This window comes from Mobula hypostoma, chromosome 4 (assembly GCF_963921235.1).
Source record: "Mobula hypostoma chromosome 4, sMobHyp1.1, whole genome shotgun sequence".
Taxonomy (NCBI): domain Eukaryota; kingdom Metazoa; phylum Chordata; class Chondrichthyes; order Myliobatiformes; family Myliobatidae; genus Mobula; species Mobula hypostoma.
The window spans coordinates 148829117-148842365 of NC_086100.1; the positions used below are offsets into that span (position 1 = coordinate 148829117).

A 13249-nucleotide genomic window follows, 5' to 3' on the forward strand; every position below is an offset into this window, starting at 1 on the left:
TCCCTTCCTCCACCATCAACTCTGCTCTCAAACGCATCTCCCCCATTTTACACACATCTGCTCTCACTCCATCCTCCCGTCACCCCACTAGGAATAGGGTTCCCCTGGTCCTCACCTACCACCTCACCAGCCTCCAGGTCCAACATGTAATTCTCCGTAACTTCCGCCACCTCCAACGGGACCCCACCACTAGGCACATCTTTCCCTCCACCCCACCCGCTTTCCGCAGGGATCGCTCCCTACGCGACTCCCTTGTCCATTCGTCCCCCCATCCCTCCCCACTGATCTCCCTCCTGGCACTTATCCTTGCAAACGGAACAAGTGCTACACATGCCCTTACACTTCCTCCCTTACCACCATTCAGGGCCCCAGACAGTCCTTCCAGGTGAGGCGACACTTCACCTGTGAGTCGGCTGGGGTGATATACTGCGTCCGGTGCTCCCGATGTGGCCTTCTATATATTGGCGAGATCCAACGCAGACTGGGAGATCGTTTTGCTGAACACCTACGCTCTGTCCGCCAGAGAAAGCAGGATCTCCCAGTGGCCACACATTTTAATTCCACAGAATCAGTGGGTGATTCACTGAAAATTGATGATTTCTTGTCTAAGTTACAACTTCCCTAATTGAGTCAACAAGATCAGGAAGAATTGAATGCCCCTTTTTCTAGGGATGAAATTGAAAGAGTCCTAGGCTTATACTAATAAATTGCCGGGAGATGATGGTTTTCCCCCTGAATTTTATAGAGAATTTAAGGATCAATTAATTCCCCTTTTCATGAGGGTTGTGACTCAGACTGATGAGACCCATACTCTACCGGAATCCTTTTCAACAGCAATTATTACGTTAATTCTTAAGAAGGATAAGGATCCGCTAAAACCGGCACTTATAGGCATATCTCACTTTTAAATGCAGACTATAAAATTATAGCAAAGGCATTGGCTAATAGATTAGCTCGATATCTGCCAAAATTGATTAAATCCGATCAAACAGGATTTATTAAAAATAGACAATTATCTGATAATATTGGCAGACTATTGACTGTACTACATTTAGCTAGGACGAAGGTGGACCTGACTGTAGCAGTGGCTTTAGATGCTGAAAGGGCCTTTGATAGACTCAAATGGGATTTTTTATTTAAAACAATGGAAAAATTTGGTCTAGGCCAAATATTCATAAACTGGGTAAGAGCACTTTACCTTCAGTCTAAGGCCAAAATAATTATGAATGAGCAGATTTCATCAGTTTTCTCTCTACATAGGTAGTAGACAAGGTTGCCCACTATCTCCAGCTCTATTTGTTCTGGCAATAGAGCCATTGGCTGAGGCTGTTAGACGGGATCCAGACATAAAGGGGTTTAAAGTGGCCCAGGAAGAATATAAAATTAATTTATTTGCTGATGACATTTTAGTATATTTGGCTGACCCGGCTGGCTCTTTGGTAAGACTTAGGACCTTGCTGGACAATTATGGTATAGTCTCGGGATATAAAATAAATTGGAATAAAAGTGTAATTTTACCTTTAAGTAGAGGAGACTATGCCCAATATCAATATGGTACTCAGTTTAGATGGGTTAATTTCAACATGAAATATCTGGGGATTAAGTTTAATCCTAATTTGGATGACCTTTATAAACTTAATTATCTCCACTTGCTGCAGAATGTCGAGGAGGACCTACGTAGGTGGATAAACCTTCCCATCACATTGATGGGCAGGGTAAACTGTATAAAAATGAAGATAATGCCAAGACTTCAGTATTTTTTTCAGTCTTTACCTATCCTATTATACAATAACTTTTCTAAGATTCCCAATGGACATATTCATCTATTTTTATGGTCAGGTAAAATATCTAGAATCTCCATGGAAAAATTGACCTGGGACTATAAATTGGGAGGGTTAAAATTACCAGATCCTAAAAAATATTATTTAGCTGCATGTTTTATTGCTTCTTTTTTTGATGAGACAATTATTCCTTCTTGGGTTACAATTGGCTTACATATGGTAGGAGAAGAGATGGCAGAAGAATTTATATATAAATGGGACTCCAAATTAATTAAAAAGAAAACAAACAATCCTCTATTGAGGCATGTAATTTATATCTGGGAAAAAATTAAACAATTTATAGGTTTAAAAAAAGGAATATCCTCAAAGACGCCTCTATCTCAGAACAGATTAATACCCATGACCCTGGATAATAAGTTTCTTGTCACCTGGTATCAACGCAGTATCAGGCCCATTGAAGATTGTTATAATCAGCAGAAGCAATTTATGTCTTTTGAGGGACTTAAAAATAAATATAATTTATCTAATAACACATTCTTCTGCTATCTCCAATTACGATCTTTTTTGAGGGACTGTTTGGGTCCATCACTGGCCCTACCAAGGTGCTCAGACATGGAGATTCTAATTCGAAAGGGGAATACAACTAAATTTATTTCTAATATGTATTCTTTATTCCAAGACCAATGCCCAAAGTTTGGTATATACAGATTGAGGGAGAGATGGGAGTCGGATTTGGGCATTGTAATTGATCACCAATGTTGGTCACATTTACGTTTGGATAGTGTTACCGCTCTTATCAACTCTAGATACAGAATGATACATTTTAATTTTTTACATCAGTTGTATCTCACACCTGAAAAAATACATACAAGTAAACCAGAAGTCCCTTACCACCATTCAGGGCCCCAGACAGTCCTTCCAGGTGAGGCGACACTTCACCTGTGAGTCGGCTGGGGTGATATACTGCGTCCGGTGCTCCCGATGTGGCCTTCTATATATTGGCGAGATCCAACGCAGACTGGGAGATCGTTTTGCTGAACACCTACGCTCTGTCCGCCAGAGAAAGCAGGATCTCCCAGTGGCCACACATTTTAATTCCACAGAATCAGTGGGTGATTCACTGAAAATTGATTGATGTTCGTACCTTTTTGCATTCCACCTGGCTATACATGAAACAGATCTTTTTCGATAGATCTGGGGGAGGTACTGGGAAAGATTCTGGGGATGGATTTCCCTCTAGACCCAGAATTATTTCTTCTGGGGAACTTAGGAGTTTTGAAAGTTAACCTCCCCAGGAATAAATCGAAATTTATTAAAATTACGTTGTCAGTGGCCTGGAAATGCATAGCGGTAACATGGAAATCCAATTCCCTTGTACTTATTGATTGTTGGAATAAAGAAATGCAAAGTTGTATACTCCTTGAGAAGATTACTTATACCCTTAGGAATGGATACACTATGTTCATTGAGATTTGGCAACCATATTTGGATTGCTTAAATGCCCAGATTGTTTAATCTATTTATTTTAATTTTTTAGAATTAATATATCCCTTATTATAAGCTAGTTTCTTTAATTTGTATTTTAAACTGACCTTGAGAGCTGGATGCCTACTCTTCTTTTTCTTATTTTTTCTCTTTTCTTTTTTCTTCTCTCCTTTCTTTCCTCTGTCTTTTATGTTTTTTTCCCTCCTTTTTTTCTAAGTGCGGGGAGATGGTATTGGGATAGGTGTTTTTTTTCTTTTGGACTTATTAATGTATTTGAATTATTTTTTTCAACATGTATTATTTGTTGTATTAATTGAGTCCTTATATTTCTTCTTTAAAAAATTAAATATTTTTAAAAAAGAGCGGTCACCCTGACCTCACCTCATGATACATTATCAGAGAAAGCCATTATGTCTTGTATTCTGAGCCATAATTAAGCTTAAGAGGATTGTTATCTAAAAACGATGGGAAATTCATAACCCTAGGTTAATTTCCAACATAAAGAAAAGAAACATATTGATAAGGAGTTTGTTTGACTGTATCAAAGTAAATTTCAGCATCTGATACTTTTTTTAAATTACCAGTGGAGTTACAAAGATTTTGGAATTAAGCATCAGTGTTTGTGATTGCCCAGGGGAGTCAAACACTGAATCCCAAACACAACTATTCATAGATGCTGCTTGACCTGCTGAGTTCCTCCAGCATTTTGTGTATGTTACAACAGAGCTCCATTTTGCTTTTCCCTTTTAGACCATTCTCTTGATGTTTCAGTAATTCCAGTATTTGCAATTATGAGTGTCCACTTTGGACATAAACAGAAGTAAGATGTAGACATTCACCTCTATAATGCCACAGTTGATGTTGGTTGTGCAGAAATTTGTCCCAGGTTCTCCTGACTGACAGTGTAGCTAAGAAGCACCTTAACTGGTGGAAATACAATGCACTGTTAAATTAGTTATGATGATATCCCAGCTTAAGGTCTTTTGATTAATATTCAAAGGTTTGTGTGAGTCTACTGTAAGGAAGTTTGTGCAGTTTGAGTTCTGCATGGATAATAATTAATTTAGACTATACGACCATAAAGCATAGGAGCAGAATTAAACCATTTGGCCTATTGAGTCTACTCTGCCATTTCATCATGGCTGACTCATTTTTCTCTCAACCCCATCCTCCTGCTTTCTTCCCATATCCTTGTACGCCCCGACTAATCCAGAACCAATCAACCTCCGCCTTAAATACACCCAGTGATCTGGTCTCCATAGCTGCCTATGGCAACAAATTCCACAGATTCACCATCCTCTGGCTCAAAGAATTCCTGCTCATCTGTGTTCTAAGTGGATGTCCCTCTATTAGGAAGCTGTGCACATTGGTCCTAGACTCCCCCTACTATAGGAAACAATCCTCTCTACATCCACCCTATCAAGGCCTTTCAACATTCGATAGTTTTCAGTGAGATCACAGCTCACTTTTCTAACCTCCAGCAAGTACAGGCACAGAGCCATCACATGTTCCTCATAGGATAACTTTTTCGTTCCCAGAATCATTCTCGTGAACCTCCTCTAAACTCTCTCCAATTTCAGCATATCCTTTCTTAGATAATGAGCCCAAAACCACTCACAGTGCTCTAAATGAGGCCTCTTCACTGCCTTATAAAGCCTCATCCATACATTTTTGCTTTTATGTTATTGTCCTCTCGAAATGAATGCTAACATTGCATTACTTTCCTCACCACTGACTCAACCTACAAGTTAACAAGGGATTCCTACAAAATGACTCCCAAGTTCCTTTGCACCTCAGATTTTTCTTCCCATTAAGAAAATAGTATACTCTTTTCTTTCTTTCTACCAAAGTGCATGACCATACACTTCCCTACACTATATTCCATCTGCCACTTCTTTGCCCATTGTCCTAATCTGTTTAAGTCCATCTGCAGCCTCCCTTCTTCCTTAGCACTAGCTGCCCCTCCACCTACTGTCATATCATCTTCAAACTTTGCCACAAAGCCATCAATTCTGTCATCCAAATCATTGACATACAACATAAAAATAAGCAGTCTCTACAGCGAACCCTGTGGAACACCAATAGTTACCGGCAGCCAATCAGAAAAGGCTCCCTTTATTCCTATTCTTTGCCTCCTGCCAATCAGCCAATGCTCTATCTATGCTTGTATCTTTCCTGTGAGACCATGGGCTCTTATTTTGCCAAGCAGCTTCATGTGTGGCACCTTATCAAATGCCTTCTGAAAATCCAAGTATACAACATCCACTGAATCTCCTTTGTCTATCCTGCTTGTTATTTCTTCAAAGAATTCCAACAGATTTTTCCCTTAAGGAAACCCTGCTGACTATAGCTTATTTTATCATGTACGTCCAAGTACCCCGCATCCTCATCATTAACAATCAACTCCAATATCTTCCCAACCACTGAGGTCAGGCTAACTGGCCTATAATTCCCTTTCTTCTGCCTCCCTTTCTTGAAGAGTGGGGTGACATTTGCAATTTTCCAGTTCACCGGAACCATGACAGAATCTATTGATTCTTGAAAGGTCATTACTAATTCTCTTCAGATATCTCAGAACACTGCAGTGTAGTCCACCTGATCCAGATAACATCTTCCTTCAGACTTTTCAGGTTCCTAAGCTCTCTCTCCCTAGTAATAGCAACAATACTCACTTCTGCCCCAGACAATCTCAAACTTCTGGCATCCGCTTGTGTCTTCCACAGTGAAGACTGATGCATGATACTTAATTAATTCACTATTTCCTTGTCCTCCATTGCTATCCCTCCAACATTATTTTCCAGCAGTCCGATATTTACTCTTCCTTCTCTTTTGTTCTTTATATATCTGAAGAAATTTTTGGTATCCTTTTTGATATTATTGTCTTGTTTACTTTCATATTTTATCTTTTCCTTCCTTGTAGCTTTTTAGTTGCCTTCAGTTGGTTTTTCAAGCTTCCTAATCTTCTGACTTCCCATTAATTTTTGCTCTCTTATATGCTTTCTCTTTTGCTTTTGTGTTGGCTTTGACCTCCCTTGTCAACCTGCCTTTAGAATGCTACTTCTTCTTTGGGATGTATACGTCCTGTGCCTTCTGATATGTTTCCAGAAACTATGGCATTTGCAGGTCTGCTGTCATCCCTGCTAGTGTCCCCTTCTACTCAACTTTATTTAGCTCCTCCCTCATGCCTCTCTAATTTACCTTACTCCACTGTAATACTGATACATCTGACTTTCATTTCTCTCTTTCATTTAGGAGTGATTTTTATTCTGTGTGGTCTTTTGTTAAATCAATCAATTATTCTTTTACTGTTGCCTTTTTACAGCATTATAATACATAATATTTATGAACTTCGCAATCAAGATTCAGTCAACTGACCAGTGATTCCATATCTTCCTTTAGAAATGAATTTCTAGAGCTGGCTATCGGAAGAGAGATCTAATCATTTGCCTTATCTTGTCCCAGAGAAGTCCGTGGAAGAAGATTGTTTTTGGTAAGTGAGGTTCAGTGTTACCAGATAAAATGATTAGGTGACTTGTATTTGCATTTGCATTGCTGAATATGAGTAAAATGCTCAGTAAAATTGTCATAAAACCAAGCAATTGCATGGACTCTTTCAATGCTGTAGAGCCAGTTAAAGTATTTCTGCTTTGGAAATGATTGTAATCACTGCCATGTTAACAATTTTTTTCCCTGTGAGGAGGCCTAACCTAGTCTACAATCATTTCTGAATCCATTCCTATGAAGGATCAAGGTCAGTGTCAGCCCCAAGGCCATTGTGATAACTTAAATGCTGCTACTTGCATTGCAATTTATGTGATTTACGGGCAAACTGTTGGCACCTGTTTCCCCTCTGGATAGCTGCTGCACTTGTATTTCTGGGAGGCCTTAAATCCAAATACTAACCCAAATCATGCCTGCTTAACTCCTGGATCAGATAGTTTCAAGCATTTCCAAAATTGTCGTATCAATAATCATTGTGAGTGTTTATGTTGTTCTGTATTAGTTTGTGCTAAAATGAGGTCATTAAACCCTTTATTGTCACGTGCTAATTGTGTGAATTTTCCCTGAAAGTCTCTCATTGTCTCTTCACCTTTGATGTGGAGATTCCACTGGGGCTCCTGAACAAGCAGGACCTCTCTCCAGGTATACAGGAAGCAACACTTGCAAAATGCTAAAGGAACACAGAGTCTCGGCCCAAGGGTTGACTGTAGATTTCCCTCCATAGATGCTGCATGTCCTGCTGAGTTCTCCCAGCATTTTGTGTGTGTGTTGCTACCTCTCTCTAGGTGTTCTTCGCTTTCATCAGGATCTCGAGGGTTGTGCAGGAAATGCAGGTTGCCCAATTCCATGCCTGTCATTCCATTTTGTTGAAGAGTTTTCCGTATCCTGATCAAAGGCCCTCTGGCTTCCAACAGTGGTTTGATGCAATAAGGACTGTCCTTTAAGAGAGACATACAGTATGTCACAGATTACTACAAGCCACTCCACCAGACTCTTGAGACTGCACCCTATTAAGTGAGATGGGAATATCACCAGGCAACAAGGCTGGTTCCTATGTGCATTGACATTTTACCCATTATTTTCATAACAAATTTACTTCCTTGTTTTGGTACACATTTGCACTCTTCATAAAATAAATGCACATAGTTATTGGGTAGATAGTGAATTATTAATGTGATATTATCCGCTCCATAATTCCTATCGCAGCCTGTGACCTTGATCTGAAATAACATGCACATTACTCATCCATCCCTTCTCTATTTCTTTCTTCTCCCAATATCAGATCTCAAATTACTTGCTCTGTTAATCTATTGTAGCGAGTGGGAATTACTGCAACTGAGGTTTAATAAAGGTGGAACCAGAGAGGGTTCTGGCACCTTAAATCACATCCTAAAGCTAATGTCTCAAAATAATTAAAGCAGTCAGCAGTTCTAGCCATACTTTATCTTAATCTACAGAGTATGCCATTTAATTGGGGATATGTACATTAAATATGTACCTAATATTTCAACCTTGGGCTTATCATGAATGACTTTACTGTCATATTCAATTAAAGATTTCTGTTGAAGATGGTAGGTCATTTTTTCTTCTCTCTCTTAAAGATATGCTATAGATGGTAAATGCTAAATAAATAAACAATCATCAAAGTTAATATTTAAAGGATTCTGGAATTGTTGAAGCAGTCCAAATCTGAAGGGTGTAACTAAATTATTATTGATCAAAAAATTATCCATGGATGCTAACATGATCAGTTTAATCTCATCCTGTGCATCCTGTGCATAATATGCAGATTCCATATGGAGAGAACTAGTGTGAGGTCAGTGATTTAACCTGGCTTGCTGAAACTGTGAGACAGTAACTCTGTTAACTGCATCACACTGCTGAGCATGGGCTGACCTGATCTGAACTTGCATTTTCTGTTAGAACGTACAACTGACCTGACTTGACTTAAGGCTGACACTTAGTCTTGTACTCTTGGGTAAGATCAGGTTCTGAAATACGGAGTTCAGCACTCCAGGGAAAGAATGAAGCTTTATTGATTTAGGGAAGAAGATGGCACCAGCAAACAACACAGCCAATGGCAACATCTTTCAGATGGCTCACAAAAATTTTCACTTCTTTTACATGTTCTTTTCTGTTTCAAATATGGTTCTGCTACTGTTGGAGCCTGTGATTTACATTTTGATGGTGTGTCCTCAGGCCGATTGAGTGATCTGGTGCTTTGCTATCTCTGAGTGAGTTCAGGGAGGCTTTGAACAAAGTGTGCGACCTTGAGGTCAAGAAGACTGGAGCTGGGGGTGTGAGCCCATGACCGACTCAATTTCTCACCAATCCTGCTAATTAAAGCATCAAGGAAGATTGAAAATGATCAAGGATGAAAGAGGAAGGCAGGCAGGTGTTCAGCACTGTCTACCTGTGTTTGAATGCTTTATCTCTCTCTCTCTCTTTCTCTCTCACTCTCTCGCTCTCTCACTCTCACTCTCTCAGTCTCTCTCTCTCTCCCTCTCACTTGTTACTTCCAGAGGAATGTCCCTGTGTTCAAGTGGTTTCTCTCTCCTCTTCACTCTGGGATTGAGTGCTGGAGTCCTGGGACTTGGGCAAGGTTTTAATCAATGTCCTTTGTGGATTGGACTCTGTAGTTCACATTATGATGTGTTTCTGGTGTCTGGTCACTTTTTTCTTGTTACTATTTTCTGCTGTTTTGACTGGGGCGGACTGGATCTGCTGCCTGAGTTAACGAGCGACACAGTGCTAGATTGAATTGAACTGAGCTAAACTGAATATGCATGTATCTTTCAATGACTTTGGGGGCTGGTGTTTTATATTCTGTCTTTTTCACTTATTTTTGTTTCCGTTTGCATGATTTGTTTTTTTTTGTGCATTGGGGTTTGATGTTTTTCTTTGTTTCATGGCTGTCTGTGGTAAGGCGAATCTCAGGATTGTAGACTGCATACCTACTTTGAAAATAAGTGTACTTTGAATCTTTGAAAAAGCGGTATTACCACTTGGTGGCTCAAAGCATATTTGCAACCAGATGAATATCTTTTCATGAATGTCATTCTGCTGAATACTGAAGGCATGGGGGTCACACAATACCTTGGAAACTGTGTCATATAGAGTTACTCATGACCGTGGGCTCATCAATGTAAGTGGTCTTACATAGCATACAAAGCTTGGGTGGGTATAATTTAAGAGTGAAGTTGCCTGGGGAGGTCTTCCTGGGGTCCAGTACTCAGACTGTGTCAGGAGATGATCTTTAAAATAAATATATGATTCTTGTTTTCCCAAGGTCATGACACCCACCATAAAGTTAGTTTTGATTCTGAGCTCACTCTCAAACAACAAACCATTGTAAACCTCCGCACCTCCCATTACCTGATCCAGTCTGGTGGATCACTCCTTCGACTAATAGATCTTCTCTACATCAGAGGTTCTCTTTGCTCTTGTTATCATCTGTGCACTCTGCTTTTGCCGATAGGGTTGTCAGCTCGCAAGCGCAGGAATATTATGCCCAAATTTTTATCAAGGCTTGTAGATTAAAAACAGTATTGATTACATCCCTCACAGCCTATATAACACACAGTACCAGTTGTTGTAAAGTTTCTTGACCAACTGAGCTACTCTGATTCAAGGTGGTTATGAATTCCTACTGCATACTTTAGTAACGCAGGTTTAGCTGAAAAATGGAGTTTTATATCAGGAGGAGTTGTGGGTGGGAGATAACACAGGATGGGCTGCAACTGGTAAATGATGCAGATGTCTGTCCCACAACAGACTGGCAATTGAGTGACAATTTGTGCTACTGGGCTTCTATGTGATACTGCACAGCTTTGAACCAGACAATCCACTGCGTTTTTCATTGAAAGCATTTTCTTGTATAATGAAGAATGAGTCACATACCTTGCTTAACTTATTGTTGGTTTATTTTATATCTATCTAATTAGGTGGATGGAGTTAATTAGCACATGGAACACACACAAAATGCTGAAGGAACTTAGCAAGTTAGGCAGCTTCAATAGAAATGAATACATAGTTGACATTTCAGACCAAGACCCTTCATCAGGACTGGAAAGGAAGGGGAAGAAGCCAGAATAAGAAGGCGGGGAAAGGGGAAAGAGTACTTGTTGGAAGATGATAGGTGAAAGCATATGAGGAGGTAGGTAGATGGATGGGGGAGGGGGATAAAGTAAGAAGCAGGGAGGTGATAGATGGAAGAGGTAAAGGTCTGAAGGAGAAGGAATCTGATAGGAGAATACAGGGAACTTTGGGAGAAAGTAAGGAGGAGGGGCTGCAGAGGGAGATGATGGTAGGTGAGGAGAAGAAAAGTGGTAATAGGTGATTTAGAATGGGGAATGGAAAAAGAGAGAAGGGGAAGTGGGTAGAATTAGCAGAAGTTTGACAAATTGATGCCAATGCCATCAGGTTGGTGGCTATCCTAATGGAATAAGTAATGTTGCTCTTTCAACTTTGTTCTGGCCTTATTGTGGCAGTAGAAGAGGCCATGGTCCAAGATGTTGGAAATCGACTTGAATTGAAATGAATGGCCACCAGGAAATCCTGCCTATTGTGGTGGATTGAGCACAGGTGCTGAATGAAGCAATCCCCCAATCTATGTTAGGTCTCACCATCTCACTGATGTAGAGGAGGCTACACCAGGAGCACTATATGCAATAGATCACCCTGACAGACTCACAGGTGAAGTGTTGCCTCACCTGGAAGGACTTTTTGGGACTTTGAATGGGGTTGAGGGAGGATATGTAAGGGCATGTGTAGCACTTGTCTCCCTTATAGGGGTAAGTGGCAAGAGTGAGGTCTGTTGGGGAGAGATGAGTGGACATGGAAGACAGATAGAAAGCAATCTCTGTGGAAAGCAGAGAGTGGGGGTGGGAGGGAAATGTGCTTAGTAGGATCCCTTTGTAGGTGATGGAAATTTTGTAGAATGAGATACTGGATATGGAGGCTTGTGGGGTGGTAGGTAAGGACAAGAGGAACCCTATCCCTGTTATGGTGGCGGGATGATGGGGTAAGTGCACACGTGTGAGAATTAGGGGAGATGTACGAGAGGGAAGCATCGATGGTGGTGGAAGGGAAATCCTATTCATTGAAGAAGGAGAACTTTTCAGATGTTCTAGAATGGAAAGCTTCATCCCGAGAATAGATGTGGCAGAGACAGAGGAACAGAGAGAAGGAAATAGCGTTGTTACAAGTGACAGGGTGGGAAGAGGTATAGTCAATATAGGTGTGAAATTTTCTAGGTGGATTAGGTTTTTACATGGGAATCCAATCCCGGAACCTCCATTCCCAGATCCTATAATAGAGTGTGGTTGTTGAAATCGATGGTTAACCAGCAAATGCAGTGCCAGGTTGGTTTGTGTACAGAACCAGTATGCTGCTCAAAATCTGATCAATGTTTTTACGGGTTCTCTCAATTACTGTTTGAGTGACATCAGCAACATCATTAATGAAAGGTATTAGCTGTGCACTTGCCATGTTCATAAGGCAACACTTTAACCAGGCCAAGTGACAGGCATCTTACTGACAAATTTACTGGCATCATGGTCTGGTATAGCAATTTGAATGCATGGGAATGTAAAAAGCTGCAGTGAGCTATAAACTCAGTCCACTATATCCCTGGCACTTCCCTCCCTACCATCGGCAATATCTGCAGATCATCTTCCTGCAACTACCTTTGGAAAGAAGGCACAGAAGCCTGAAGTCCCACACCACCAGGTTCAAGAACAGCTACTTCCCTTCAACCGTTGGGTTCTTGAACCACATTGCATAATCCTAATCACTACAGGCAGTCCCCGGGTTACGAACAAGCTCCGTTCCTGAGTCCGTCTTTAAGTTGGATTTGTACATAAGTTAGAACAGGTAATCCAGTATTATTTAGCGTCAGTTAGTCAAACATTTGTCTTAGTATATAGTATATATTTTACCTATGCATATAAAACACTTAAGAAACGTATGTATTTCAATAATTAAATCAGTGTGTTGCTTAGTAATAATTGTAGCTTTCATCGGGGCAGGGCCTTTCACATGTTCCATTATTCTCACTTTATACTTTATCTTTTAAAATTGTTCCGATTGTTGACCGACTGTAGCTTAACGCTTTTCCAATGACCGATGGCGTTTCACCTCTTTCCGATCGCTTATTATTTCCACTTTATTTTCAATCGTGATCGTTTTCCGTCAATGGAACAGAAACACTGTAGATTCAGTTCCCCCGGGTCCTAAAGTCCACCTGCACTGAGACAGGTTAAATGGGACAAGTGGGGGCGGTGCTGACTGGATACGGGGTGGGGGTGGGGGTCAGGATGAATCTTGCTAAGAAAAATTTAAAGCCAAATACAAAGTTACACACTCAACACAATGTTAACGGCAACGACTTAAAATGGCGGGCGGTGTCGTGATCCGACTTAAAATGGCGGACGGCGTTCTTCCTCTGTTCGTAAGTACGAGTTGTTTGTAAGTCGGACGTT

General features: G+C 40.5%; 1 protein-coding gene across 2 annotated transcripts in view; it reads left to right on the forward strand.

Annotated features, from left to right (window-relative positions):
- LOC134345666 (janus kinase and microtubule-interacting protein 1-like) overlaps positions 1–13249 on the forward strand; it is a 394868-nt gene that overhangs the window by 129739 nt on the left and 251880 nt on the right. For both annotated transcript variants that reach the window (XM_063046689.1, XM_063046690.1), the window contains exon 2: positions 6666–6756. The gene's annotated coding sequence lies outside the window, so the exon portion shown is untranslated. The remainder of the gene's footprint in view (positions 1–6665; positions 6757–13249) is intronic.